General features: G+C 50.0%; 1 protein-coding gene and 1 long non-coding RNA gene across 9 annotated transcripts in view; both read left to right on the top strand.

Moving 5' to 3' along the window:
* TNRC6C (trinucleotide repeat containing adaptor 6C) overlaps positions 1–27,987 on the top strand; it is a 289,499-nt gene that overhangs the window by 177,507 nt on the left and 84,005 nt on the right. The window contains exon 1 of one of the 8 annotated variants that reach the window (XM_068654966.1): positions 9,803–11,272. The exons of the other annotated variants lie outside the window; for them this stretch is intronic. The gene's annotated coding sequence lies outside the window, so the exon portion shown is untranslated. Of the gene's footprint in view, positions 1–9,802; positions 11,273–27,987 lie in introns of those variants that run through there. 8 annotated transcript variants of the gene reach the window in all.
* LOC137841732 (uncharacterized) lies at positions 1,576–6,297 on the top strand. Its single transcript, XR_011088714.1, has 2 exons — positions 1,576–1,762; positions 2,074–6,297. It is a non-coding gene; the product is annotated as an uncharacterized lncRNA (long non-coding RNA).

The raw sequence follows: 27,987 nt of genomic DNA, 5'->3' as shown, positions 1-27,987 counted from the left end.
AAACCAGAGGCATGCTACTATAAATGTGTGGGCAGGAGGGGCTGTGCAAGGCAGGGGCTGTTCCTCTCCCCTCTTGGAGCTCGGTGTCCCCACTACCACCCGCAGCAGTGGATGCGGGCGTGGGGATGTGTGGCACCCCAGGCACTGCCTGTGTGTTGGGGTGCCACCGGCATGAGGGGCTACAGCTTTGTGCAAAACCACCTTTGTGTGTAACGTGAGTTTTTGCACGAGCAAACAGCACCGGCATGTTTTTGTGGGAGTACCTGCTGTTCCCAAACAAAGGACTCCTTTCTCCCAAGCAAGCAGGGGCTGGTGTGTGCTGAATGCAACCTTCAGCCTTTGTTCTGCAATACCTCAAGTGCCCCGGCTCCTTGGTGCTGGCATCCTGCAGATATAGGATGGGAGGAGACGGTGCATTCCCGGGGGCTTGGCTTGCTCTGGTCAGCATCCACCCACCACGCGTGAACCTGCGCTAGGTCCGGCTTTGCTGCTGCCCAGCAGACGTTTGGTCCCATCACCACCACAAGCCTTGTCCCATAACCAGGTCTCAGATAAATCAGAGAGGCTTCAGAACAGTTTGGGGATCACAAGTCATTCAGGAGGAAATTTTAATACTTTGTTACAGTAGTTTAAAATCTGGGTTAAGCCCAGAAACAACAGCACAGAGGAAGCCACGGAGGGTATGGAACAAAACTGTGACATCTCCCCTCTCTCACGTTGAGAGGCCATGTTGTGACCGAAGTAATCCTCCTTTCTGCTCACATCACCTTTCTGGATTTATCATTTTAATGTTCTCTGGGCCACCAAGCCCCACAGCTGTAAATTAATTTTTAAAGTAATACAGGTTTTAAAACTTCCATCTGCTTTAATGAGCTTGGGGGAATCCTGTTGTATTAAAAAACATGCATGCAATTATTTTTCCATCTTGGGCTTCACCAGTTCCCAGTACCACTCTGCGATGACATCTTCTTCCCCTCTCCAAAGTGTTTTCTTGTGATAATGTGGCATTGTATCCTGATGGTGTGTGTTTTGCCGCACATGGGCAAGGCTAGAGAGGACTCCTCTAAGGACGAGGCAGGATCATTAGCAGGTACCTCGGTGGCTTCCCCGTCACCTTTCCATTAATCCAGTTCTGCATCACAGAATTACGAAGCGGCTAATGAACAGCTCCAGCGCCAGGAGCCTGGAGGTACCGTATTAACCGGACGTCTCTTTGAACTGCATGATTTCTGGTGGGAAAACCTCATGGAAAAACGAGGCGGTGTTTGTTTTCACAGCCTTCTGTGTCTGTTTTTAAATATTTTCTCACAGTAGTTCTGTTTCCTTTTTTTTTTTTTTATTAGCAATTAGCCTAATAAGCCACCTTTTCATTGCTCCGCATGTAGATTAACCACTTCAGAGAGTACAAAATAAACATTTTGCAATGCATGTATGTATCTTCTGGAAAAGATGAGTAACCTGCTTCCACAGAGACTACATCCTCCTAGCATCAGGGTTTTGCTCTAATCATTAGTGCCCGGGTTGATTTTTTTTTCTTTCATTTCCCCTAAGACGGCTTCTTACAGCATTCGTTAACCTGAATTTTGAAAACAATTAGTTCTTATTTAGCCAGTGCATTCAAATTGACTTTCTTCATAAGTAACAAATAAATAGCCTGGGAATGTGCAACCGCCTCGCGGTACATCAACATTTAGAAGATTCGTCTCTGCTGAAATCAGCCAGCGCTGAGCAACCCGAGCAGATTCCAGCAGCTGCATTAAAGGTGAGCCCTCAGCAGGCAGCGCTTCCATTGGACCTGGATGGGCATTTGGGAGGAGGGGGAGATCCCAAAAGAGCACATGTGCGAGGAATCAGTATGCTGATGGAAATCAAGCCCCGTTTAACAGCTAAGTGACAGCGGCTGAAACACCGAAGGGCATCCCCGATGGGTGACAATGGCTTGTTAAAAGAACAATGTGGCTTGTTTTTTTTGAACTTTCAGGTAGTTTCAGAGTAAATTGTTCCGTAACCAGTAGGGTAAATTAAGTCTTTTCTCTAAATCTGAGATAAGCCCCTATCTCTTTCCTACTCCAGCACCCACAGCTCCTCTGCCATCCCCTGGGGAAATGCCAGTGGTGACAAGGACAGGGCCAGCAGGATGCAGAGCAGCCTGGTGCTGCCTGTCAGTCAAACAAGAAGTGGGGACATTCATCTGGTCTTTTTTCATCCTACATGCAACGTCTGTAGGAACTTTGCATTTTCTGCAAAGTGTTGTACATGCAGTTTTCCAAAATGAGTGGGGATCAGCAGGAAGAACCGGGCAGTATGACCGCATGAGCCTGACTTCTTTGGCACATCAGGTTAAAAGCAAGCAGGTTGGTTTTGCTGCTTCCGTGCCACCACAGCACTGCCACTCCTGTAGTAAAGCTGAGGTCCTGGCTGCAGCAGTCCAGATTTTTCAGGTCGATTTTTGCTGAGCAGCCTGAGCTACCTGGCAGTCACTCGAGATGTCCCGAGCACCAGCGATGCGCTGAGGCTGCAGGGGAGCTGTGCTTCTGCAAAGCAGACCCTGGGCAGCTGATGGTGAGCATCCCAAATGCCTGGAGCGGTGAGAAGTGCCCTGCACCGAGCCCCTGGGGATGCACACAGCAGCCCCCCCGCTGCCCGGGCATGGCCTGAGCTCTAATAAGATCAGTCCTGCAGTGTTGTTTCCTGAGCAGCCCGAACAATGGACCTCTGTCCTATGGCTGCCACAGGGAGAACAAGGACCAGACTGAAAGAAAAAGGGAAAAAAAAAAAGGAATAAAGGGGAAAGGAGAACGAACTTCATCTTGCAGCAGTGTTGCGCTCACCTTCACCTCTTGCAACGCTCGGTGCAGATGGGCAGCGAGTTATCGGTGCTGCTGAGGGACGAGGGTTTTCTCCAGCACCAGCCCCGACAGCCCTCGGGAGCCATGGCTCTGGTGCCCACGCAGCCATTCCCCGAGCTGGTGACAAAACCACGTCACCATGGAGGAATTTCCCTTCACCAGGACGAGGAGGGAGGGCACAGGCATCGCTCCCCTCCCTGCGGGGTGGCACAAAGCCCCGCTGCCACCGCGGTCATCCCGTGCCCACCGCCCAGCACTGCCTCCCCTGCTCAGCAAGGGGGGCCCAGCGGGCCAAATTTGGCAGATAGCAGATCAGAGAAACAGAGATCAGGGCTTGGCTGGACACCAGACTGCCTCAAACCCCCGATCCGCTGCCGTGTAAGCCCCTGAATGCCAGCTGCAGATTCCTGGGGAATTTGAGCTCCATTTTCTTTGGAGAGGTTTTCAGGAGAGAAGCGCTCGGAGGAAAGTCCTCAAAGCGTGGCACAAGTCCTGCCTTCCTCTGCGGCTTTTTTTTTGCCCAAAGCTTCCCCGTGGGCCACGTTACCGGGCGGTGTGGCTCAGGAGCTTTGGTGGAACGGCACGGATTTACACCCGGTGATGAGCCGCTCTGATTTCCTCACAGAAAATCACCGCCAGGCTGTTACACTTAACCTGCACTAAACTGCGCATGAATGATTTATTGTGTACTTCTCATGCAAATGACATTAATAGACTGTCATACATAGGAAAAGATGCTAGAAGATTACTAAAAGCTGCTGCACTTAGGCTGTTTCAGAAGAAAATAGCGTCTTATCTGGTATTATCTGAGGACTGTGTCTGCCTCTCTCCTTGAAGGCAGGTACATGAAAGAACAGTGTGAAGGTTGCGTTGCGTCGCATTGTGCGCGGAGCTCCTCGAGGCTCTAACAGAAAGCTACAAGAAATGTTTAAAAGGAATACGTGTGGATAACCAGGGCTGCATTACAGGGAGGGAGAGAGCTGCACCCTCGCCGCTCTCCGGCAGCGCACACCGCCACCCGGCAGCGCTCCGCGTCGGGATCAGGCTGCAGAGAAGAATCAGACCCAAACTCGCCCCGTCTAATTACCCGAACGTATTTACATGTGTAAAACTCTCCTGTAGTCCTTGTAATGACAAATGCATAATTATGCGCAGACAAATCCCCACAGTAAACACAAATATTTTGGTTGGTGATTGTTTATCTGGGGAGAGCTCAGCAATTTGTCAGGGCTGCGCCGAGCTCCCCAGCTGCGCCGAGCGAGGTGGCCTCGTGGTGCCGGAGGAGGGCAGCCCCCGGGGTTTTGCACTGAGAAATGTGCATTTGGGTCAAAACAAAGGATTTTGGAAGTTTGTTCCGATTTCACAGAAATATTGTGGCTTCCCTCAAGTTTGAAAAACATTCCCAACCTTGGGAGTATTACTGCCCTCTTTTGTATGCGCTGCCTCCCGCGAGCTGCTGGGATGGGGCCGGGCTCCCATCGTCTCTGGGTGCCCTGAACTACCAGGGGACCTTTCTCCACCAAGAAAAGCCATTTTCCAGGGGTTCCTTCCTCCTGCCTGCCCTCACTTTGTTTCTGTGGCGCAAGGAGCCTTCCCAAACCCACCGGGAGCCACCCAGCGCCTGGGCTGCTCTCTGAGCCCTCCCTGTCATCTTAGTCCGTGGAGCCACGCCACCCCGGTGATAAATTCATCGCTTAGTCGATGGCTTTCCTCCTAAAATCCTCTTCAGGGAACAATTCTCCGATGTCGGATGCAGTGACTAATTGATAACTTTCTTTAAGGGGACTGCACGATAACTTTCCTTAAAGCAGTATATTATCATCAGTGGGTTTTCAAAGGAGCGTGCTGCTCTCTTAATTCTCACCTTCATTATTTTAATACCTCTGTAAAATGGATTTCTAATGGATCTATATTGCCATAAAACTTTAGGGATGGCGGGTGGGTGTCAATAAATTCTTTGCGATCCGAATGACTCGGGTAAGGAGCGGTGACAGGCTCCGAGGAGCTGACTTGGGGCTGCACCTTCCAGCACCGCGACCTTCCCAGGTTTGACCCCATCCCGCTGCCTAAGAACACCCTGCGGAGCTTCACTGAACAGCACGACTTGTGTCTGTCCCAAGCAATTCTTCCTCTCCCAGGTTCTCAGCTCAGGGATAAATCATGTCAGCTCTGTCAGGAAGGCAGCAGCTGCCCCGGGTACAGTCCTACCCAAAACCCTGGTGTCTGTGCAGTGCAGTCATCAAAACAGAGCATTTTCACCCAAAGATCCCCAGGTGTGCAGTAAATGTCTATTGCGTTGCTATCACTGCCTTCAGAAGATCTCTGCCACCAGCAGGACGGAGCACAGCAAATGCTGTCCCCGGATTAATGAAAGAAAGGCAGAAGCGGGTGTTAAGGTCTGCTGAAAACGCTGGGGGTTTTTGGAGAAGTCGGATTAGGACGATGAGCCAGAACACGGGGATGAACACTTACCATCGGATCCATCACCTGGACTCATAAAAACCACCCAGGGATCTTGGTTTGGTTCACCCGGGATCTCAGGCTAGAACAACTCGGTTTTGCTCTGGACATTGATGTGGGGGGGGCAGCAATTGCTGAGAAATGAGCTAGAGGAGGAAGCGTTTGCCATTTTGCAATGCATTGAGAGCTGCCGGGGTGCTGGGAGATATTCCCTTCCCCACCGCTCGTTTCAGGAGTATTTTTGTCCTTTGGGTTCTTTGTGCTGGTGCAGCTGTTGGAGCTATCCGTGTCAGAAAAGGTCAGGCTGCTCTGCGCAGCGACTTAACCTCGTCGTGGGCTGCCTCCAGCCCCGCTCCGCTTCGCTCAGGCTGAGACTCGCAGCGCCGAAGCCAGCTGGGTACCGAGCACATCGTGAAAATAGCTCCAGTGCTTCCCGTGCCTGCTTGGGGCTCCCTGTGGGGTGAAGACAAAACCTGGCAGCCTTCAGGAGGCTCTGGGAAACCTTCTGGGCTTCTAGGAAAAAGTACCGCATTCCTCTGGCTTATTTTTTTCATCCCTTTGCCTACAAACGATGGCCACGAATGCAGAAACCAGAGCGAGAGAATCGCATTCTTGGAAACACTCCTACCATCGGGAGCAGGATGGGAAACACACATCCCTGCACGGTTTTCGAGCCTACAGACCCAACACAGGGAGCTGTGTTCACGTGTTACAACCACTAAAATGTTGTTTCCTCTCCTCCGGAGCGAGCTATAGGGTCAAGTCCTGGGCTCTGCCTCCTCTGGTTGGGGCACATTATGTATTTAATGTTAAACAGCTATTGATAATAAGCAGAACGTGTTATCACAGCTGCTGTGTGCCGTGGCAAGAAGGGTAGAGAGTCATGCGCTTCTTGTTTGCTTTTTGGCCTCGGGACATTCGTGTTCTTGTTTATACAATAGCTCTGCTTGGAAAGCAAGAATAAAAAATACCTTGTTTTTCCCCCTTACCAGACTGCTGTTTAGCATCGTGCTACATCTCTCCCACGGGAAATACAGGTTGGAGCCTCGCAGGTTGGGGAGGGAATTGAATCCAGATGTGCCATTTGCTGCTTGTTGTGCGGGAAGGGGGAAGCAGCGCAGCCGGCCCCGGGGCGAGAGGTGGGCTTCCAGCTCCTGCCCCACTGCTTGCTGCGCTCGTGCTGAGTGCCTGGGCCAGACATGGGGCACGGGGCTTTTTTTGTGGGGTGCAGAGCTTTTTATGGGGTGCAGAGCTTTCCGAGCCCCCTTGGCAGAGCCCCACAGGCACCGTGCCACGGAGAGGACCCTTCCAGCTGGGCCCAGCTGCCCCGGGGCTGGTTGTCTGACACCAGGGCATGGTCCCACCATGGTCTCACTATTCTTCCTGGGTAAAAATGAGGGGAGAGAAGTCTAAGTTATTACAATCAGTGTTTCCGTAAGCAGAAGGATCTATAAGCTCATTTAATCGCTCACCCTCACGATGCAGTGTGCTAGGAGGGCGGCCAGGAGGGATGTGCTGCATCCTTCAGGGGAAATGGACTCACCGTGCCTTGCACATCCCAAACTCCCTTGGAAACCTGTGACAAACCTGCTTAGTTCCTTGCCCTCACGTCCATCGGCTCAACGTGCCCAGCGCCCTACGAGCATTTTAATCCCAGCCCTTTTCCCCAAGACCCAAGGAAATCAGAGGTCTGCAAGCGGCAGGAATTCCTCCTCCCCTAGCAGCAAGCCACGTGCATCACACGTCGCCTTGCTTCCCTTCACACCACACCACATCTGTTCCCACTCACGCGTGCCAGCAGCAGGTTACCTGCGGGGCGGGGGAAGGCGGCAGCGGGCGCCCGGAGCACTGGGTCTGCAACGGGCACCACAGCCCCGGGGCTGCAGGCGCGCCTGGAGGGCAAAAACTGGGGCAAAACGCTGCAGGGAGAGCAAAGCAGGAAAGGAATTGAGGGTTTATAGCACGGAGCCCTGTATTTAGTGGTAAAGAGCTCAGGTAGAAAGAAATGGTTGCTTTACTAGAGGGAATTTTTACCCGTTGCAGATCGCGTTGTAGAACCCGGTGTATCAGGAACAATGGGCGCTCTGTGTCTGCGGCTCAGGTTACGTCATGCTCTTATGGTAATTTTGCCAGAGCCAAGAACACATATTAGTACACAAATCACTTTCAGGTTTATTCTGTTTTGACATTTCAGGGTCTCCAGCAACTTGGCATCACCCCGCGGAGCTGGCCATTCTTGGAAATCACTGCGCGTTGGAAGGGTGTTTCGAATTAGAAATATTTTCACATTCACAATTTCGGGCCAAATTTGACCAGGAACGTTCCCTTGGGCAATAACCATCGGGGTTTTGGGGTCGGGGCAGCCTCCTTGGGGCACGCTGTGACCGTGGCCAGGCGCTTCCACCGCGCTTGGCGTGCGCGCAGGAGGGAGGGCGCGGGGCTTGGCGTGCTCGGGGCCTCTGCCTCTCGGCGAGCAGCAGCGCTGTCGAAAGCAGCGGTGTGGCAACCTCCGTGCTGCCCGGGGTGGCCGCTGCGGGAAGGAGCCCGCGGGTGCCGAGCTGCATTGCACAACGCCCGGGAGCTGCGCCGAGCCCTCCTGCTGCCGGGGCTGCGCGAGCCAAGGGGCACGAGGGCGCCCGTGCCTCACTGCGGGCTGCCACCAGCGCTCCTGTGAATGGTGCTGGATTCAAAACAGGGAAAAAAATCTCAGTTCTTCCTTGTTTTTCCCCTTCCTTTGCACTGATGAAGCAGAATGGGGTTTTAGGTCTGATTCCTACAAAGCCGTGCGTGGCAGCAGGTCGCGGCGCGGCCTCCCCCAGACGTTTTATTGCGATGCCAAGGCCGCGTCACGGGCTGTGGGTTTTGTGCTCCAGGTTGCATTGGGGTGGCGCTGGCACAAGATGGGCTCCCTCCAGTGGTCAAGGGACAGCTGCGAGGGGGCTGCGGTGCCCGGCGTGGGCGCGAGCCGAGATGCCCCGGGCTGCGCTGCTCCCCTCGGCCCCGTCCTGCTGCAGCGAGCGCCCTGCCCTCACCCCCAGCCTGCTCATAGCGCCATGAACGGGCTGCACAAATTAAGGGTCAGGCTCTAGATTGCTTTGCGCTTCCCAAAATCATTCCCTGCAGAACGGGGAAAAGGAAGCAGCAGAGGAGAGGGAACCAGGGAGGACCTGGTGCCGGACCCAGACACAACAACTCGCAGCGAAAATGACTCATTTTCACATTCCTTTCCTCCCCGCGGCACTTTGGCAATAGACCCTGACTCTCTCCTCGATCCCGTGGGGAAAAACAATCCCTGGGAAAGGCCCCGCGCCCTTCCCCAGGCACAACGCCCCGGCTGATGCATGGGGCCGGGCTGACCGGGGCAGCCCTGTGCACCCGGGGAGCGCTGTAGGGTGTCCGGGCCCTATAGACCCGTGCATAGGGACTGAGCCAGCGCTGCACACGCGTCGGGGCACACATGGCACGGATGCATGGGTGCATTTGGCTGCTGCACGCCTCTACCCATCTGCACAGGTGCAGCTGCTCAGAGCCTGCCGTGGGGGGGTGCATGCGTCGGGGCTGCCCCTGTTGGCACAGCGAGGGCACCCACAGCACCCCGGGGTGCAGCAGGGCCGTGCTTCGCCCCCTCCGTTGGCCTCCCCTGGCTGCTCTGTGCCCCCCCCCCAGCAAGGAGCTGTTCCAGCTGATGCTTTTTTGCAGCATTAGCTTGCAAGGGGGGTGTGTGGGGAAATGCATTGGTGCCTGCTTGCATGGCTGGTGTGCGCGAGTGCACCAACGCCTGTTTGCAAGGGGGGGGGGGTTAGGAATGCATCGATGCCGTTTGCACAGCGGGGGTGGGGGGTGCATGCACGGGTGCCAGTTTGCACGGGGAGGAGGGGGGTGCATAAACAAACGCGCCTTTGCACGGGGAGGGGGTGCATGCACGGACACCCCTTTGCACGGGGGGGGGTGCTAGGAGCGTAGGAATGCCTTTAGCACGGGGGGGGGGTGATGGTGTAAATGCACAGAGCGCGTTTGCGCGGGGGTGCGTGCACGAACACCGCTTTGCACGGGGGGGGGGGGAGGTGCACAGTGCATACACAGAGTGCTGTTTACACGGGGGGGGGGCAGGGATTACGAATGCACGGCCACCCTTTGCACGGGGGGGGTGGAATTAAGAATGCACGGGCACCATTTGCACGGGGGGGGGGGGGGTGTGCACAGACCCCTTTGCACAGGGGGTGCCCGTGCACAGCCCCCCCCCCCCGCGCAGTTCCCGCCCCGCCGCCCTTTTCCCGCGGGGGGGGGGTTGGCGCGCGCCCCATTGTGGGCGTGTCCAGGCGCGCGCCCTGCGCTCCGATTGGCTGCGGCCGCCGCGCTCATTTGCATGTGGCGGGGGCTCCCCGGTCACGTGGGCGTGGGGGGGGGGCAGGATAAGGAGGAGGAGGGGGGAGGGGGCGGGGCCTGGGGGCGGGGCGGTGCCGGGGCCTCCCCTGGCTGTGGCGCTGCCTGGCGGGGCTCGGGGCAGTGCGCGACAAAATGGCCGCGGCGGCAGCACCGGCGGCTGCGCTGCGCCCGGGGGCGGTGGTGGTGGCGGCGGTGGCCGCCGTGTCCGTGTCGCTGTCGCTGTCCCTGGCTCTGTCCCTGCCCGTGGTGTCCCTGGAGGCGGCTGCGGAGGCATCAGCGCGGAGGAGCGGGGCAGCGGCGGCCCGGAGGCGCTGAGCGCGGCCCCCTCCTGCCTGCGGAGAGACAGAGCGAGAGAGGGGAAGGACGCGCGGACACCGCCGGACCCCAGCCGGACCCCGCCGGGCACACAGAGCCCCCCCGCTGCCGCCCCGGCCTCCCCCTGCAGCCGAGGCTCTGCTGGAGGAGGCAGCGTTGAGGCTTCGCCCCGCGGCCCCCCCCCCCCTCCTCCTCCTCCTCCTCCTCCTCCTCCCTTCGTTGCTCCCCCTGCCGGGCCCTTCCTCCTCCTCCTCCTCCTCCTCCTCCTCCGCCTCCTGCTGCTGCTGCCGGGGCTCCTCTGGATCCTCCTCCCCCGGAGCCCCCTCCCCGCGCCCGCTGCTTCCTGCGGGATCGGCTGCGGGATCCTCCCTCCTCCTGCGAGACACAGACGGACACCCGGACAGACGGACAGAGCGCTGCCGCCGGGCTCGGTGGGACCCCGCAGCCCCATGTGAGGCTCCCGGCCTCCCTCTGCCTCTTTTCTTTTATTTTTTTTTAATTTTTTTAATATTTTTTTCCGGAGCGGGGATCCATTTTTTATTTTTTTTTTATCCTCTCTCCCCCAAAACACAACGAAACTGTTTCCCCGAATTCTCCTCATTTTTATTTTTTTTTTAATTTTATTATTATTTTTTTTTTAATTTGCACTTTCTGCCCGTGCCCCCCCCATGCGGACTGAGCCCCCCCCTCGGCTGCCGCCCCGCTCCGCAGCCCGGAGCCCCGGGGCCGAGCCGGGCGCGACCCCGAGGCGCGCTCCCGCGGCCGCTTAGCCGGGGGCTCCGGGTCTCGGTTTCTCCGTCTCGAGGTTTATTTTTTGTATTTTTTTGGGCTCCACTGGAAATCAAAAGCTCCTTCTGGGATTGGACCTGCCTTGGCTGCGCTCCTCCGGGCTGGATACCACCGAGGCTCCTGGCGACTCCGCGTGGACAGCGTGTTCCTGTTGAGCTCTTGGGTTTTCTTCTGTGTGGCAGACTTCTGGTTTTTATTTTTATTATTTTTTTTTTTTGGAGGGGGAGGGTGTATAAACGAACGAACGACAACAACAAAAAAAACTTAATTTTTTGGCCGTGTGAGATTTTTTTCGTATTCAGATTCGTGAAATTACGGGTACACTTACGAAAACAAAAATAAGAGAAAGCATTAAAATAAGAGAGGAACACGTCAGAAAGACCCCTACACGGTAGACAAAATACTCACTCGTTTCCTTACAGCAAGACTGAACCGAAAGCTGCCAAAGAGCCCCATAAAGAAAAGACTAAAAGGTAAGCAGGGGTAGCAGGAGCAGCCTGCTAAGTTGGAGGTGGAAGGGGGCTGCCTCCCTTTCACCCCCCCAAGTCAGCGAAGCAGCCACACCACAAAACGTTTCACCCCCTCCTTTATCTCACCCCCTTTTTTTTTTTTTTTTCCCTCGAAACTTCTGAAAATACTTCCAGGCGTGCCAGAATGCATTCACTGTTTTTCCATCTGCCATTTTTCCGTGCACAACCCCCCCCCCGGGGGCATGCTGCATCCCTTCGAGGCGAGCCCCAAAACTCCTGGGGCTGTGCTCCCCAGCTTTGTCCCCGGTGGTGGCTCACCCTTGTGAGTCCCCAGCTCCAGATCCGCTTCTTTTTATTTTTTCCCTCCTTTCCCCCCGCCTCCTGGCACGGTGGGAGCTGCTGTCATTTCTCCTCCAGGCGTGCTGGCGTGTGCCACCCTGAGCCAAGGGGCTGGAGGGGAGGAAGAGGAGGGAGGGGAGGAAAGGGGGGGGGGGGGATGGTGTTTGGTTTCCTGGGGTCCCCTTTGTGCAAAGGTGGTGGTCCTGCTGGGGGTTACTGGGCTGTACTGGACGTGCACGTTTGTTTTTGTTTTTTTTTTTACCCCGCTTTCCATCAGCCGTAGGCGCCGCGGCCACCTCCTGTGCTGCTAACACCGGAGCGAGGAGGTCGCCCCTGTTCACAGCGGAGCCACCTGGAAGCGAGAAATAACCGTTATTACGTCAGCCCGCTTCTGGGGCACTTTCCCCCATTTTGGGGCCAGGGCTTGGTGTTTCCCCAGAGGCTCCTTGGGGCTCCCCGGAGCCCCTCCACTTCCCCAGGTGCACCCCGAGGATGCAGCGGGCGCAGCCCCAAACAGCTGCAGGTCCCTGTGCTCAGGGGGTGCTGGTGCTGCACCCCAACTTATGGCACCATTTCTGCTCTTGTTTTGGCCAGAATTACTTGCAAAATGGTAAAATGGGCATGCCAGGCTTGCACCCACCAGCTGGCAGAGCTGCTGTAGACTCTTGGGGTCTCTGCTGATGGACCACTGGTGTTTTGGGGGATGAGCCCTGTGCCTGTCTGGGATAACCTGGGTTCTTCTGCCCCTCACCCCGAGCCCACGAAGGCAGCCGCAGTGAATGAGGTCGATGGGAGCTTGCCCAGCAGAGCTGAACCATGCAGGGACCAGCAGGGACCCCGCAGCACTGCGGCACGTCCCCTGTCCCCTCGTCCCCAAGCGGTCCCCATGGCGGTGCCCAGCTGCACGGTGCTGGGGGTCGTGGGGGCGAGGTGGTCCCTGGAGCCAGCCCCTCTTCTGACCCCACATTTTGTTCCTAGCAATGAGAAGATGCGGGCAGGCCAGCTTCGTAGAGCCCTCCCAGATGGCAGGACCAAATAATGAGGCTTTATTGATGTTTCTGTCCTCTGTACACGCGGATTCGTGCATTGACAGCCATGAGGGTGCATCTGGGACTAGAAGCTGGTCTAAGCAGGCAGTGTCCTACAGGGCTGGTTTGCGGGTGCTGGTGGGGCTGTTGCAGCCTGGGGGTGATTTGGAGGCTGCTGGGTGTGATGCTGAGCGTTGGTTCCCCAGCCCTGTGGGGGAAGCCCTGGTCTGTGCCACTTCTGTGCTGGCACAGGGCTGTGGGATTTTCTTTGGGATGCTGCCCTCGAGCCTTGTTGCAGTGGTCAGAAGCATTGGGTGACTTTGGGGTTTGCCTTCGCGGCTGAGCCGGGATGTGTTTGCAGAGATGGATGTCTTTGGGTCTTTCACAACCTGCCTCTGATCCCATGTGAGTGGGATGAGGTTTTTACCCTGTCTGCTGCTTCAGAGCCTGCTGGAGCTTGCTGGGATGAATGCAAAATCCACCTGTCTTTTTTTTTTTTTTTTCCCTAATAGTTTTTCCTGTTTAAGTAACAAGCTATGCATTTGATGATTTTCATGATCTTTTGCTTATGTCTAAAGGAAGAAAGGTAATTCCATCCTTTTTTTTTACTTGAAGGTGCATTTTAAGACAGTGAAAAACAATAGGGTGAAATTTCCTTAAGATGAGGAATGGAATAACTGGGCAAGAGAGTACTTTCAGCCTGAAACTCCTTTGTTGAAGTTCTCAAAGCTTTCAAGTTCAGTACCGTAGCAAACTGGAGTAGCAATGGCACAGGGTAAGGCTAAAGGTTTTGTCAAGCAGAGGCCGTCATCTTTTTGTATCGTAAAAAACTGTTGCTGAATGTTAACCGTATGGAAAGTACGCCTGTGACTTAGCCTGGAAGTAAAACCTCCTATTGCTGTTTTTTACTCGCTTCATTCAGAAAGGCCGGGAAATTATATGCATCATGGCAGGGATTTACTGCCTGCTGTTAACTCAGAATGACCTCAATTCTGCAATCAATTCAGATGCAACGCAGAGACCTTTTTTCGTTAGTGGCAAGCTCGTTATTAAAAGCCCAACAGAGGAGTTTACTTTCAGTTTTAGCTGCTACGACTTAACCAAGAGCGGTGTATGTGGGACCGGATAATATGTTAACTTACATTTATTTCCTCTCAGCAGCTGGCCTTGCCGAGATAAACATGCGCTTTTCCAAATGCTGTCATCTGGCCCCTTTCCAAAACAAGCCGAAGGAGGAGGTCAGGGGTGGAGCCATCCTTTGCTTTAGTAAAAAGAGGCTTTCATTTGGAAAGAATTGCTAGATAGTGCTGGCTACGAGAGCTGCGGGTTTAAAAATAAAATGGCCAATCCTTCCCGAAGTAAACAAAATGCGCCGTGCCTATTGCTCGGGTCTTTGCTGTGCTGCTTCTGAAGGTGTAACAACTGAAATGCAGGATGCACATTGCTTATGTAAAAAAAAATAAAATAAATCAGTGCTTTATGTAAGACTTCGAACACGAGAAGCGATTAAAAATTTATCATCTTTGGTTACAGAGGAGATGTGCAGCACAAAAGTGCTATTGTTTTAATTGTTTAAAATTCAGATGACAAGATAACGGCAATGCCATTAGAAGGGTTCCCTTTGGCCTGGAAGCTGCAGGTAGGAGCCTGTCGATCCCTTACTATTAAAGATGAATGATAAGGAAACCTCTTAAATGCCTGTGACGCTGCAGTCTAGCCAATTTAGGATCAGCTGATGCCTTCTAGTGATAATGGCTTGAGGTTTTCAGCTGTATTATGAAGATATCAGCCAGGGCAAATAGTATTTAGAGGAGAAGTATACTTTATTGAATGGGGAGATGATCCAGAAGTGACAGTAAATTGCATTACTTAATGATCTATGTGCTTTGCACAGTCTCTTCGCTGGTAAATGCTGGTGGTGGAATGAAAGATGGTTCTTCTGAACGTGTGAAAGCAGGGGAATCAAAGTACTATTTGATCTTGCCTTAGCAATCTGAGCTGTTTATGAAAATTGTCTACCGAAGGCATAGCTTAGTTTTACATCTTAATTACCGGATGCAGATCTGCTCATTTTATTGCTGCTTAATGACGGCCAGCTTGCTTGGATCCCAGCACCCAGTGCTAACTGCATCTTCTGAAACTTCCCTCGTGCAGTTTCCTGCTCTGGCACTAATGTATTTTAAAATCTGCACAAGGTGAAAGTGTCTAAATTTGATCATAATAACAAACTGCCAGCTCTTGCCCAGAATGGTGGCAGAGCTTTTTAAGATGATAGCAAAGAGCACACTGTTTGTGGAAAATGCAGCAGCAGCGCTTTAAAGTGCGCTGCTGATTCTTTTGTCTTTTTCTGCAGCGTGACATCCCTCCATCCAAATCCCAGCCGCCTCTCAGAGGGGCGCTGGGTCTCCCCGAAGCTCTGCAATAACTCGCAGCTCTGAGCTCTCAGCGCACCGAGCATCACCGCCGGAGTCAGTGCTGGATATGAGTCCGCGCTGTAATTTTTCAGCCGAGCCCTGACTGGAGCTGCAGTTGGAGCTCATAAAACACGAGAAGCCTTGGCGGCGGTGAGGTCTGCGCTCTGGAGCTCTTCCCTGTGGGTTTGCAGCCAAGGATGGCTCGAGAGCGAGAGCAGTTATCTGTGCTGCGGCAGGGATGTTTTATGGCTGGCTGCCCAGATTGCCGAGCTCTGCGCACAGCTTTATAGTTTGCCTTTGAGGGCTATGGAGGTGGAAGTCATTTGTAATAAACAGCGATCTGCAGCTTGCTTTCCTGTGCTCTGAAATATACATCCACTTGAAAAAACGAAAATTAGATTCGCATTTACTTAGATTTCAATCAGGAAATCTTACGTTTCGGAAACTAGAGTATGAGATATGTTAACAATTGCTTATTGCTTTGTCTTCAGAATAGCTGATATTTATCCCGTGGCTGTTTGTGTGATTCTGTTTCCCATTTAGCAATAAGCACTGAATTGCTAGAGAACATCTTTTTTTTTTTTTTTTTTTTTTTCCATTTGGGAGAAAAATTGACTTGTCAAGTCGATTGGCATCCCTTTGTGGTAATTAAGCCCCAGAGAAAAATATGTTTATAGATCTCAAAGTAGTTATCGTGCAGCTACCAGCCATAGGCTCGTTTAAGGAAGGAGAGCCCCCACCCCCAGGAAAAAACCACCCTGGGCTGTGAAGTGCTCAGTGCCTGCCGTGGGCATCTTCCTGCTGGGCAGATCCATACTTCTTTTTCCCTAGCTTCTTGTTAGTGGGGTCTGTGTGTGCCTTGCCATAATGGCTTTCTGGGGGCATGGCAGCAGTGCCTTTTGTTGTGCTCTTGGTCCAGAAAACTCCCCTGGCATGGCACGTCTGCTCCCAGCCACTGCGCTCCCTGCGATGCCTTCCCCCTCCTGCGTGCTGCTGCTGGACCTCACTTGCTGCTTTCTGTTTGTGCAAGAGGGAAGGCAAAGCAGGAGAGCTTTTTGTTTTGTCTGGGGGCTATATATAGTGCTCGAAGAGGCCTGGATGCTGTTCTGGGTGGTCAGCGTGTGCGCCCATCAGTAATGAGTTGAGACTGGCTGCTGCCTGCTCTATTTCAGGCTCAGCCTGGCAGCGCCGTGCCCCATCCCAGGTCTCTTCCTTCTTCGGCGTTCCCAAACGTTCCCGTTGGTGGCTGGTGCTAATTCCAGGGCCACTGACAACAGGGATGTTTTTAAACAGGAGCTGGCTATTGGGAAACAAAGGAGTAGGGTGGTGGGGTGCAGTGCCAGCCACAGGAAGCACTTCAGCGTTCAAGAAAGTGAGGTGCGGGAGGTGCTGTGCTGCCTGCCATTTTGCTGCCATTCCTTCCCTGCTGTTAGCAGAAAACCCAAGGAGGTCTCGGGCATTGCTTGCAGTGGTTTTGGTTGAGCTCAGCGTGCTCAGAAGGGGAGCCCTGTAGGTTGTGCTTGTGTGAAAGGTGAAGTTGGTTTCCTAACGCTGCAAGCATAGCCTGCAGGAGTGCATGTAAGTTAGGGAGGACTTTTCAGGTAGCTTGCTACCAAAACCAGTCTCTGCTTGCAGGTCTCAATTTCCCTCTTAATATTTTGCTCAGTTGCACAAGCATACTTAATCTAGGAGAATTGCTTCCAACACATGTAGTCTGAATTTTGCCCCATGTTCAGCTTTGAGATGGATGGGTCACTTGACAGCTGCTCTGGCTGCAAATGAAAGCCCTTACCTCGCTGCAAAAAGGCATTACCCCGCTGCAAAAAAAGCCCTTACCTCGCTGCAAAAAAGCCCTTACCTTGCTGCAAAAAGCCACTACCTCGCTGCAGGTCTGCTTCTGCCTCGTCTCTGATGTCATGCAGACGGTGTTGTACCTCCTCCTGGTTTTGTGACACTGCAAAAACTCGCTGGCAGCTGAAAATAACCTGTTGGCATCAGAGTGCTGATCACATCTCTTTTTAATGTCCCTCTGCGTTTTCCTGCTTGTGGAAGTGTTTGGTTTCTCTTTGTCATATTAGCTGATAATGCACTATAAAGAGGTTTATCTTTTAAAGTCGTTTAAAAATGAATGAATGTGGAAAATAACGCATGTTCTTCTGGTACAATAGCCTAGTAGTGGCAACCTAAATGGTATTTGAGATTTTCTAATATGATCCTAAAATGTGGGTGTCTGGTGCAGGTGTGGAACTAAATTTGGGCTGTCACAGTAGCAGGATTGCTGCACTCGAGGAGACTGCATAAATAGCACTGTTGTGAAAGATGGTCTGCGGGGCTCACTAGAGCTTTATGAACGTGTGATATTTGTTGCTTCTGTGATAGTTCTGCTGCTAATCAAGGTTTTGAAACTGTCACTTTTAGAACAATCCAATTAAATCTCATTGGGTACCAAGAACTCATTAGTCTTGATGCTGTGCTACTACACTTAAGCATAATAACTGAATAAAGCAGTGGCTGTATTATTGAGTGGATGCTTACGTAACTATTTGCTTAAAAAAAAAAAGGACCCTCGGTTGTTTTTATTGCATTGGTGAAGATGAAATGTTCTTCCCAATCTTGTAGATGAAATAGAGTGGCAGAAAACCCTGTCCTTTTGCAGAAAATAGAATAGATGGTGTCTGCCAGCCCGGGCTGGCTGGGCGGTGCTGCGATGCTCTGAGAGTCCAACTGCATCGCAGCTGTGATGCCCCGGCCCCTCTGTCAGCATCCAGGCGAGCAAGAACTGATTTTTCTGGAATTCTGTCAGCTTCTGCTGATCAGATAACACGCGTAGAGACATTTTGACTATCTTTCTGAGGATATTTGCTCCCCTGGGCATTTCGGGGACTAACTGAAGACATGAAATAGTCATTACTGGGATTGTGATTCACTCTAAATTGATTTCCAAAGTGGTGTTTACTGCAGCTGGTTTTCTTGTCCTGGAAGATCGTTTATGGTTGTTTCCATTCCCCAACTCTCTCATCACCCCCTTTCGCCTTCCCTCATGGGGAGAGGCTGTTTGCTTGCTAAGCTGAAAGATGGGATCCCACAGGCTGTTCTGATCATGGGTCTGATAGTTAAATATAAAATGAAAATGCTCTGTTTGGCTGTCACTTGCTAGATTTATTATCAGCAGGAATTGCTGCCCAGACACTTTAATTTTGGAAAGCAAGGTGGAGAAACAGAACTTTCAAACTCTATGAATGTAATGGAAATAAGGGTTACCTTTTCAGCAACACAGAATTAATCTTTTAAATTCTTTGGTAGAACTGTGGAGGAGGTGCTAGCCTAGACCTTTCTGCCTCCTCAATTTTTGGCCAATAGAGCAAGCCTTGTTCTGAAATCTGTGGGTTCAGCTTCCAGCCTAAGGCTAGCTAGACAGTAATGCAAGGTATTTGTTTTTTTTTTTGTCTAACTTGTGTTGTATTGCTGTAGTAGTTTTGAAAACAGCATTGCAGCTGAAGATGCACTGGAACAAAAACTAAACAGATGCAAAACGTATTATCCTTAAGTTGAAAGAAATGTTCATGGAGGGCAATGTTTTGATTTTTGCAGTTAAACAGGAGGGATGTATTAAAAAGAGCACAAACCCAGTATTTTTTTCATTTGTTTAAACTTCCGTATATTTGCAGTGCACAATTTTTGAGTACAGTTTATTAGTCTGTAGTATGTTTTGTCTTCCTTTACTCACATCACATTTGGTGTTAACCTCCTGTGGAGAATTCCAGGACCCCTGACATTTTATTGTGACTCTTGATTAGCTCACCAGGGTTCCTGCTAAGAATTCTTCTTTCATTCATTTGATAAATTGAATTCCCTATTCACAGTGCCTTTAAATAGAATGGTATTTGGAAAACTCGAAGACAACAACTTGAATGTTCAATGAGCTCACCCAACATATTTAAAAATGCAGAAGGAGGATGTTGAGGGTTTGTGTATTCTGAAATCTTTTAAAGGAATAAACTTTAACAACAGCTTGCAGCTCTGTCTCCGCGTTCCCATTAAACTTACTGTCCTCCTGGCTCCGGCAAGGAATCTGCTTTCCCTTTTCCATCCTACCTCCTGCTGGTGCTGCTTGCACCGTGGAGAACCATTCGGAGCTCTTACATCGCGAGGGATAGCGTTGTTATTTATTTTTTCCCAATTCTAGACCAGGAGGCACATCCTGCCTCTTGGGCTGTGGCCGTGCCCATGGTCTCCCTGGTGCTTTTGTGCTCAGAGGTACTTGGGGGTGGTGGAGCAGGATGCCACCTGCCTACAGACCCTTCCACGGGCTCCCACCGCTTGGCTCTGGAACAGTTCTGGCACCATAGCACAATGTGGACTGGAGGAGTCCTGCAGAGGTCACAGATAGGTCTGTGCTGAAGTCGGGCACGTGCACGGCTGGTAAATAGCTGCGTGCTGGCACACGACTGATGCAAAGGGGGAAATAAGGACTGGGGCACTGGAAGCCCTACAGGCAAAACTGTACATCATTCTAGCAATGTAAACGTGCCTTTCCTGTCTGGTAAGAGAGAAACACAAACACTCAGCTGTGTTGCTTGAAGGAATCCTCCACAGAAGCTGTTCTGTGCCTGGCCGTGTCCCTCCGACCCCGTCTCTGGGAGCAGTCAGCTCACGCGGAGAGCCTGGGGGCAAAACATCCTGCGGAGCTGCTGCTCCTGTTCCTATTTCCTGGCCTCCTCCTCTGCAGCCTCCCCGCAGGAAGCAGCGCTGCCCTGCGTGTTCTGCAGGTCCAGGCAAAGAGCTCGAGCCCGGAGCCTTGTCCACAGGCTGTGTCTGCGCCGGGGTCAGGCGATGGGTGGTAGTTAGCTGAGCACTTGGCCGGCGTGGGGGCTTTGCCTCGCTTGGCACAGAGCTCTCATCTCCTCGTGTAGTGATAGAAGCCAAAATAGCAAACCTAGTGTTTGGGAAAGACGCATAGGCTGTGCTCTTGCTGAGCTGCTGGATTGCAAAGCTGCTTCCCTTTGGGTATTATGTCCCAGGAAGGCTGGGGAAGAGCTCCGCACCACATGCTCCATCAGCTGCTGGTAAATACGGGCCGGCCTGGGAGGGAGGCAGCACTGAAGCTGAGTCTCGTTGTGCTCACTGTTCATAGTCTGGAGCTTAATTTTCCAAGAGAGGAGTCGGTTCTGTTTGCTGGGGGAGGGAAATGTTGCTCGTAGCATGTTTCTAGCTGTTCACAGCCTGTGTTGGGTGGTGAATGTAATGGAAACCCTTCTGGTTTTTGGTTGGTTGGGTGTTTGTTTGTTTGTTTTTATTTCTTTGCTCGATCCTTGCATAGGCTGAGCAGTGCACAGGGTGGGGTGCTTGAGGTCTGGTCTGCTGGGGTGTTCTCAGTGGGCTGGAGGGGTGAGTTCTGGTATGGCTCGTGCCTGAACGGTGCGTAAGGGAGAGGCTCAGCGTGCCCTGCTCCAGCCTGCGCCTGCGTTTCCCTACCAGGGACTTGGCTGCCCCGGAGCACAGCTTGTAGGTGCATTGAGGGGATGGATGCCCTGTGGAGAGCAACACCTCCACAGAAGGGGCAGCATGTCTGTGTGACAGCAGCATTGGGCCCCATAGGATCATCTGTGCTGGAGTGTTAATTTGGATCAGTGTCATGTTTAAGCAAACTTTGTGATTGCCCTCAGTTATACTGTGCTTCAGTTCACATTACAGAGCATTTCTGAGCATGACAATTGCTCTTAAATAAAAGCAGATTTCTTTAAATGGAACTGAGCTGGATGACGAGCTCCAAGCGTGCATTTAGTGCTTTCCTGCCACAAGTGAGCTTTTGGTACCTGGGGGCAGACTGGCTGTAATTTCAAGTGATCAACTCACCAGGAGTGGGGCACGGTGGCTGTCAAGGCCTCTGCACCCAGTTTTGGTGTACAAATCCACTTGGTATCAGTCTGCACTCACTACTTAATAATAAAGGCGTAGCACAGCTATTGAAGCATTCTCATTAGTACTCTCATTAGTACTCTATCTGGTAACAATCCAGGAGAGCGAACAAAAGGAAGTCTGTAGCTGAAAAACAAAACCCCTAAACCCCACAAACATGCTCTGGGACTGGGGCAGTGCTCGAACAGGGAGCCTCGGACATCTGACCTACCCGTCACAGTTAACCTGCGTTCCCTGTTTGCAAAGGGTTTTTCTTTGAGATTTTCTTCTCTGCCTCTGGTAACTGGTAGGCAGCTAGCAGAGGCTAGAACAAGGCCAGGCGGCTGTGTGGGTTTCTTTGGTTGTTTTGTTTTTAATCTCCAATTGAATGATAGTCGCTATTGAGCCTGCTTTATTTTTATTCTAATCTAATTTGCTTCAGTGGTTGCTTATCTTATGTGTGTATGGAGGAGGGTCACACGTTAACGCTGGGTGAACTGGAAGCCTCCAGCGAGAGCCTTGGTCCTGCAGGGAGCAGCAGTCGGTGCTCTCCTCACCGTGCTGTCAGGCTGTAATTGCTCTTCAACCAGGAGTCCAAAATGGCCCAGTTTAGGACACTGGTGCTGCTGGAGATGCAGCCTTTGGCCGAGGCGTGTAAGGCAAGCACTCTTTTTCTCTCCTGATCATGGAATTTCTATTTTACAGGTTGTAAGAGCAAGATTATTAACTCAGTCTCTTGGGCAACCTATAATCTCCCCATAGTTTCAGTATGATATTTTAATTGAATATGGCGCTTTTCACATCCTGTTCTCAACTAAAGCTGTAATGTTTCTGGTGTGTCTCTAAATGGCAGCTTCGTTGTGCTCCTGCACAGGTTTCAGCAGTGAGTTAAGTTGTCTGTGCATGTCTTGCACCTTAGGAAAAGGGGCTGAGATTTCAAAAGAGCCTGGAAGGGGGTTTGTGGGGATCATGTCTGAGCCCTCACAGTTATAGGTGGCTGCGGACAAGGGTCTAGAGAGTGTCATAGGCCTGAAGGTACCTACAGGAATCTGTAAACAAATCAAATGAAAACAAATAAAAATGCACACAAAGAGGACTTGGAGCCAAAACGGCATTGTAGAGTAAAAGGAAAGATCGAGGACAGTCTTACAGAGGTCAGCTTCTGTGCAGGAATTTTGGTGGAATTTCTGGGTGGCCTCAGAAGTCAGACAATCGACTGCTCCTGCTAGGCGAGCAGCTTTGCCTTCCACGCTTCGAGAGAGGTTGACCAGATACTGGAAAAATAAGGTACCAGACCCACAGTTAGCCGTGGATGATAATTTGATGTTTCAGATGAAGGGAGAAATCCCATCAAGTCAAATTATGTATTAAGGAGTGACAAGTGCAGGACAGGAATGTAATTTGGCAGCTGGAAACCCCAGAGCCTGGGATTAATAAGTCATAAATTGAGGTCAAACAGAAATGCTCCTCAAGCTTCACTTATGACTCTTCACAGGCACAAGTTTTTTCCACCCAGACTTTCAAGTTACAGGGTTTAGTTTCAAGCTGCATGATCCCACCTACACATGTAACACATCCACAGTGCTGTAGCTGAGGGCTTTTCCCCTATTAATTTCTGTGAAAGGATATTGTAGGATTTTACTTCACAAATGGGTAGAGGCCTCTTATTTCCAGACTAGTTGTCTTTGTGTCACTTTGGCCTTGTATTGGTGTTATTTTTTAAAATAAAAATGTATTCCTTTATTCAGATACTCTCTTTACTCTCCACAAATGTGTTTAGAAAGATTTCATATGTCTCCTAATGTTTGTTTTGTTTGTTTGTTTGTTTGTTTTTATAATGCTACAGTGTGGAAAGTTCCATGCAGTTTAAATTGTTGAAGCACATTGTTCAAAATTGGACTTATTACACCAGCAGTGGCTTCCTGACTGCTTCTGTCATTGTTGCCTTGCCTTTGTTTTAAGATCTGGTGTAAAAACTTTTTTTTTTTCTCTCCCCAAAGCTGGTGTTCAGGCAGTTGTTCCCCCTGCTGTACTGAGGCACATGATTATCCCTACTGAACCTGGTGCCCTGCATCTCCTACTGCATCACACTTCGCTTTTTTTCACACTACACCTCAAGTTTATCCAGTTCTGGATTCTGCCCTTAAATGTTTTGCAGCCCCATGCCTTAACATCTTCTGGAAATTTAACACACACGTTATTCCAGCAGCAAAGTGATTAATAAAACTACTGAAAGCTGCTGGACACGTGTACTGCAACAAAACCCAGTGGCGCTCTGCCTTGTTGGAGGGGGAAGTGCTGAGTCTGCTTGCTTACAGGCATCTTACTGGATTTTCTTTTAGCTTACGGTCCCTACCTTGTTCTTTGAAAATGAATAAAGCATCTGTGTTTTTATTAACAAAGCTTTACATTTTGCTTGAACAGTCAATAAATTACCTGTGTTGCATCCCCTTTCTTCCTTGTTAAAAATGCCTGTAGCTATGCCATAGGGGGGAAAGAAATCAGGCTGATTTGATGTAGCTTTTCTTCACAAATCCTTGTTAGCTGGTACTGATGTTTTTACGCCTTCCCTTTTTACGTTATAGGCACAATCTTTGCCATTTGTTAGTCTTGTAGGGTGCCATCCATCTTCTGCAGATTCTTTAAGGTAATTGGTGAGGACTTAGACACAGTTGTTCTTACAGTAAATTGCATCAGGCCCAGCCAGTGGAAAAACATCCAATTTCTCTGAGGACTTTTTAAGCTGTTCTTATATTGCTGGCCCGATCTCCTATTTGGAGTGGTAGTAAAGTGTTTAGTTCCATTTTCTGTTTTGTTTGTTCTTCTTCTGCCAGTCCCCACGTGGAGCTGTCGCCCCTTGCACGCACAGCACCACTTCGGGGGGGGTGGCAGCCTTCAGTGGAGACTGAGGCAGGAAGAGCAAGGCCATCACTGCGGCCTTCAATTAGCATCTGTCACTAGAGGCCCCTTTTTCCACAAAGTATCACAAATTGTTGCCCTGCTTATTCCAGAAGCACTTAGAGATTGCTTTACTATTACTTTTTACATGCGCAACGCCAGCTGATTGTTGACCTTCCTCATTTTTGTACCCATGTTTGTACAGTTTGTTTTATATTCATTCTTATTTATTTGACCTAGTTTTGCGTGTCACTTTCTGGTTCTGAGGTGATTGGAGAGCTCGTAGTTAGGGACTGGTTTGACTCTTCTTGATTAACAAAAGCCCAGACTCCAAGGGGGAAAGCCTGGCACTTTCTGAAGCCATGCCAGCTCTTTGCCTTGCCCCGGCGTGTCCTCTAGCAGGGTCATGGAGGGCTGGGTGGAATTAGGACACCAGAGGAAACCCAAGGAGCAGCAGGCGGACATGGAGCCTTGCTTCAGCCCCTCTGGTAGCCCTGGTGGTGCGGTGATCCCCACAGGGTAGGGTGTCCACGTTCGCCTTTGGATTCGTGTGATTTCCAAGACTTATCACCTCTTTTCCTGTGTGACAGTGCTCTTCAGTTGTCCTGAAGCAATCAAAACCTGCCTGTCCAGTGTTCACTGCTCTTTATTTTGTGTGTTTTTTCCCTTTTCTGTTTCTACTCTTTAAGCCGTGTTCTGCCTTCACGATCTCAGCCACTTCTTTCTGACCTTTTGGAGTCAGATCTTAAAGAACCTTTTGAACAGTAATTTTCTTTGTTTTTAATTGAAACCGTACCATGCTAGGTGGCTGTTTTGTGTTTCATGTCTGTGCTGTCCAGACCCCCCCGTTACCAGCACGTGCTCCTGTAGAGGCCTCCAGAAGGCGTTTGGGCCGCGATTGCCTCTCGCATCCATGCAAGTTTAGCTTAAAGACCCCCCCCATCGCTGTGAGGACAAATGCTCGTGTATAGAAGCACCTGGTGCCCTGTTGTGAGGTGGGGGAAGTCAAAACCACAGTAATACTTAAGGAAGTGTAGGTAATGTGTAGGATTTCTGTCAGTAACAGCAACTTTTGTTGCTGACACGGGAAGCAGAAGAGCTGTGCTGGAATTTCAGGTACTAGAGCAATTCCCTCATTGGGCTGAACCAGGCAAAGGCACCATGATCACAGATGCTGTGCTGGAGCAGTATTCCAGACAGTTTTTGTGTGTAGAGAAACCCTCAGCAGCTTAAATACATGCCAAAAAAAATCCCTCAGGCCGCTGGGTTTGGAGCTGTGGGGCGCGGAGGGGCAGGCGAGGGCCTTGCCTCTGCCTGGTCCTCGGCTGTTGCCAAATGTCTGAAGTAAGGCACTGGATGGGCAATAACCTGCCTGTAGCAACGTGGATAGGCTCTGCTTTAAGTTTGTGGAAGAACACGATATCCCCAAAAGGCTTGTTGCAGAATCCTGTTGGAGTGTCACTGCGGTGCTGGCACAAAATGCCAGCTGCACTTGCAGATGTGAAAGCGATCCCATGCCTGATGCAAGTAGAAAACTCGAGTTTTCATTTAGCTTAAAAAATAAAATCCACCTAGATTTGTTACTTATTTTAGTGGAAAAAAAATAAGCCCTTGTATAATAGACACTGACTCAAAGCAACCGTAGTTCTCTCGCGTTGTACTGTGACCTCTCATCTTGCTTTACTATTCTGAGCAAGCTTCCTAAGCTTGAGTACTTTAAAGATAGCCTTGGTTTTAGGTTCAGATTTAGTAAGCTAATTTCAATTTTTAAACCAACACTTGACGTTAAAGTAAAGCCGATTTGTGCTTATAAAAATCCCCCATGATTTTGATACTTCAGATCTATATATATGAAAAAGGCAAACTCATACAAATATATGACACTTCTAGTTTAAATCACGAGCTTTGTATTCATTTTTTTAGCATGTTTCCTGTAATAAAGATTAAATTGTCACTCAGGAAGTACAACTACAACACATGCCTTTGACAATGTAATCAAACTTTATATAGCAATGTTTTTATTGTTTTCCTTTTGTTTTGCTCTTAGATGACTAATTTCTGCCTAGAAGTGACAGCAAGAGTTGCCATCTGAGAGGCCACTTGGAGCTTTATTTCTATTTTAAGCATATTTAAAGCATATGTATTCAGAAGTGTCATTATGTAAATCAGTTTTGAAAATTGAACTCCATTAAAAATTATAGTATCATTTTCTGAGTTAATTTGAGGCTATTTTAAACTCAGAAATGAAATAAAAAACAGGTTTCCACTAGGAGTGGCACTTCTACCTCTTATGTTGTAATTGATATGATAATATGGTAATAAAATACATTGTATTTTTAATGGAGCAAAATGTTTGCTGTTCTTTCATTTAGAAAATGCTCTGATACAGTGTATTACCTGCAGAAGGGAGGGAATGACACCTAGCAGTGCTTGGGAAATGTCAAAACAGAACCAGCTTTAGAGGACAGAAAGGCAGATTTTGACAGACAGGACAAATAGAGATGTGTGCACTGGAGTCCGACTTAAGCAACGAGACTTTGGCAGTGATTAAGGGAAGTTGGTATAAAAAAAAAAAGGCCTAACAAGAAAGTTGGGAAGTACGTACTTCATAGTTTAAAGAAAACTGCAAATTAAGCAGTTGTGGTTTCTAGATATTTTGTTTCTATGTTTTAGTTTTTTATTTTGTTTTGTTTTTAATACCCCACTGATTATTAAAAGGGATCTGAATGTAATTGTGGTGTTCTGGAATTGCTATAACATCATCGGTTTACTTAAGTCATAGCAAGAGGAAACCAAAAAGTTTCCTACTTTGCGCTGACTTGCTTCAGTCACCTGCTGTTTTAATAAAACAAAAAAAGGCTAGAACTTCCCTTGGTAGTAGTCTGGCAGCTTGGGACAGATCGCTTGAAGACACGGGCTTTGTAGAGTCTGGTAGGACTTAGGCAGGGGGCACTGAAAACGTAGGGAGTGGATGTTGTTCTTTGTAGTTACTGAAATCCAGGGGACTTCTGTTCTACTGAGCTAACGGGAAAAAAGTCAAATTATTACGGTTTCAACTCGGTTCCTTTTGGCAGTGTAAGTCATTGCTTTCTGCAAAGCCCTAGAACAATCCATTTAAAGCTGCAGTTTTAAACCCATCCCAAATTCAGTGTTTGTGCGGTCTCGATACCTGTCTGCAGCTCTCCAAAGCAAGTGCTCCTCGAGCACAGATTTACAGCGCTGTGTCTGCAACGTGGCCCTTGGAAACTGGCGTGTGTTTGGGCAGTCGTGCAGGTGATGAATTTTGGGTTGTGACGGGAAGGGATTGAGGTATTTAAACTACAGCTGCCTGATGCCACCTCAGGTGTCCTGAGCTGCAGTGGTGCAGCAGGCACCCCAGCTGTGCCTGGCCTCCAGCTGCTCTGCCAGCCTGGGTCTCCTGCGGGTCTCACCATAGCTGTCATTTCTGTAAATACTTTGGATACCCTAATGTGTCTGAAAAGGGCACCAACACCTGTCTTTAGACCTCTGAATTGCTTACTGTAATGTTTACTGTTTGGGAAACACAGGGAAAGGGAAGCTGCTTCTGGTTTAGTCTGGAGCCCTGTGCAGGATCTCTGTAAGCATTAAAGTGTCTACAGTGGCCAAAATCCCTATTTGCAGGCAACTGAAAAAGCCAAAAACCGGATCACCCCTCAACAGCTGCAGCCCTAAACCACACAATATTCCTTGTTTAAAAAGCTGTGTAAGAATGCTCAAACTCAAAAATGAGCAAAAGGAAAATAAAAGAAACAACTAAAAGGTAAAAATGGGCACTGCTTGAAAACACCACATGCAGAATCTGTAGAGAATCTGTTTCTATACCTAAAGTGCTGGCCTTCCAAATAGATCTTTTGTGGCAAAAGCAAGCAAGCAAAAGGTATGATAAGTAAAGAAAAAAAGAAAGAAAGAAAAAAAAAAAGCCAATCTAAACAATAATGAAGGATGTAAGCTTTGGCAAGTTCAACGCAAAGCAATAATAAGTTAGGCTAAGAGCTAAGAGTAATCTTGATGAATAATTTGAAGGCATCTAATCCAATAATAATAGTAATGGTTTCAGCCCCTCAGAAACAGAGTATTCTCAGAAGATCTGTAAGGCTGATAAATGATCGGGCCCTAAAGA

Source organism: Anas acuta, chromosome 18 (genome assembly GCF_963932015.1).
Source record: "Anas acuta chromosome 18, bAnaAcu1.1, whole genome shotgun sequence".
Classification (NCBI taxonomy): Eukaryota; Metazoa; Chordata; class Aves; order Anseriformes; family Anatidae; genus Anas; species Anas acuta.
This window is presented reverse-complemented; position numbering and strand designations above follow the sequence as displayed.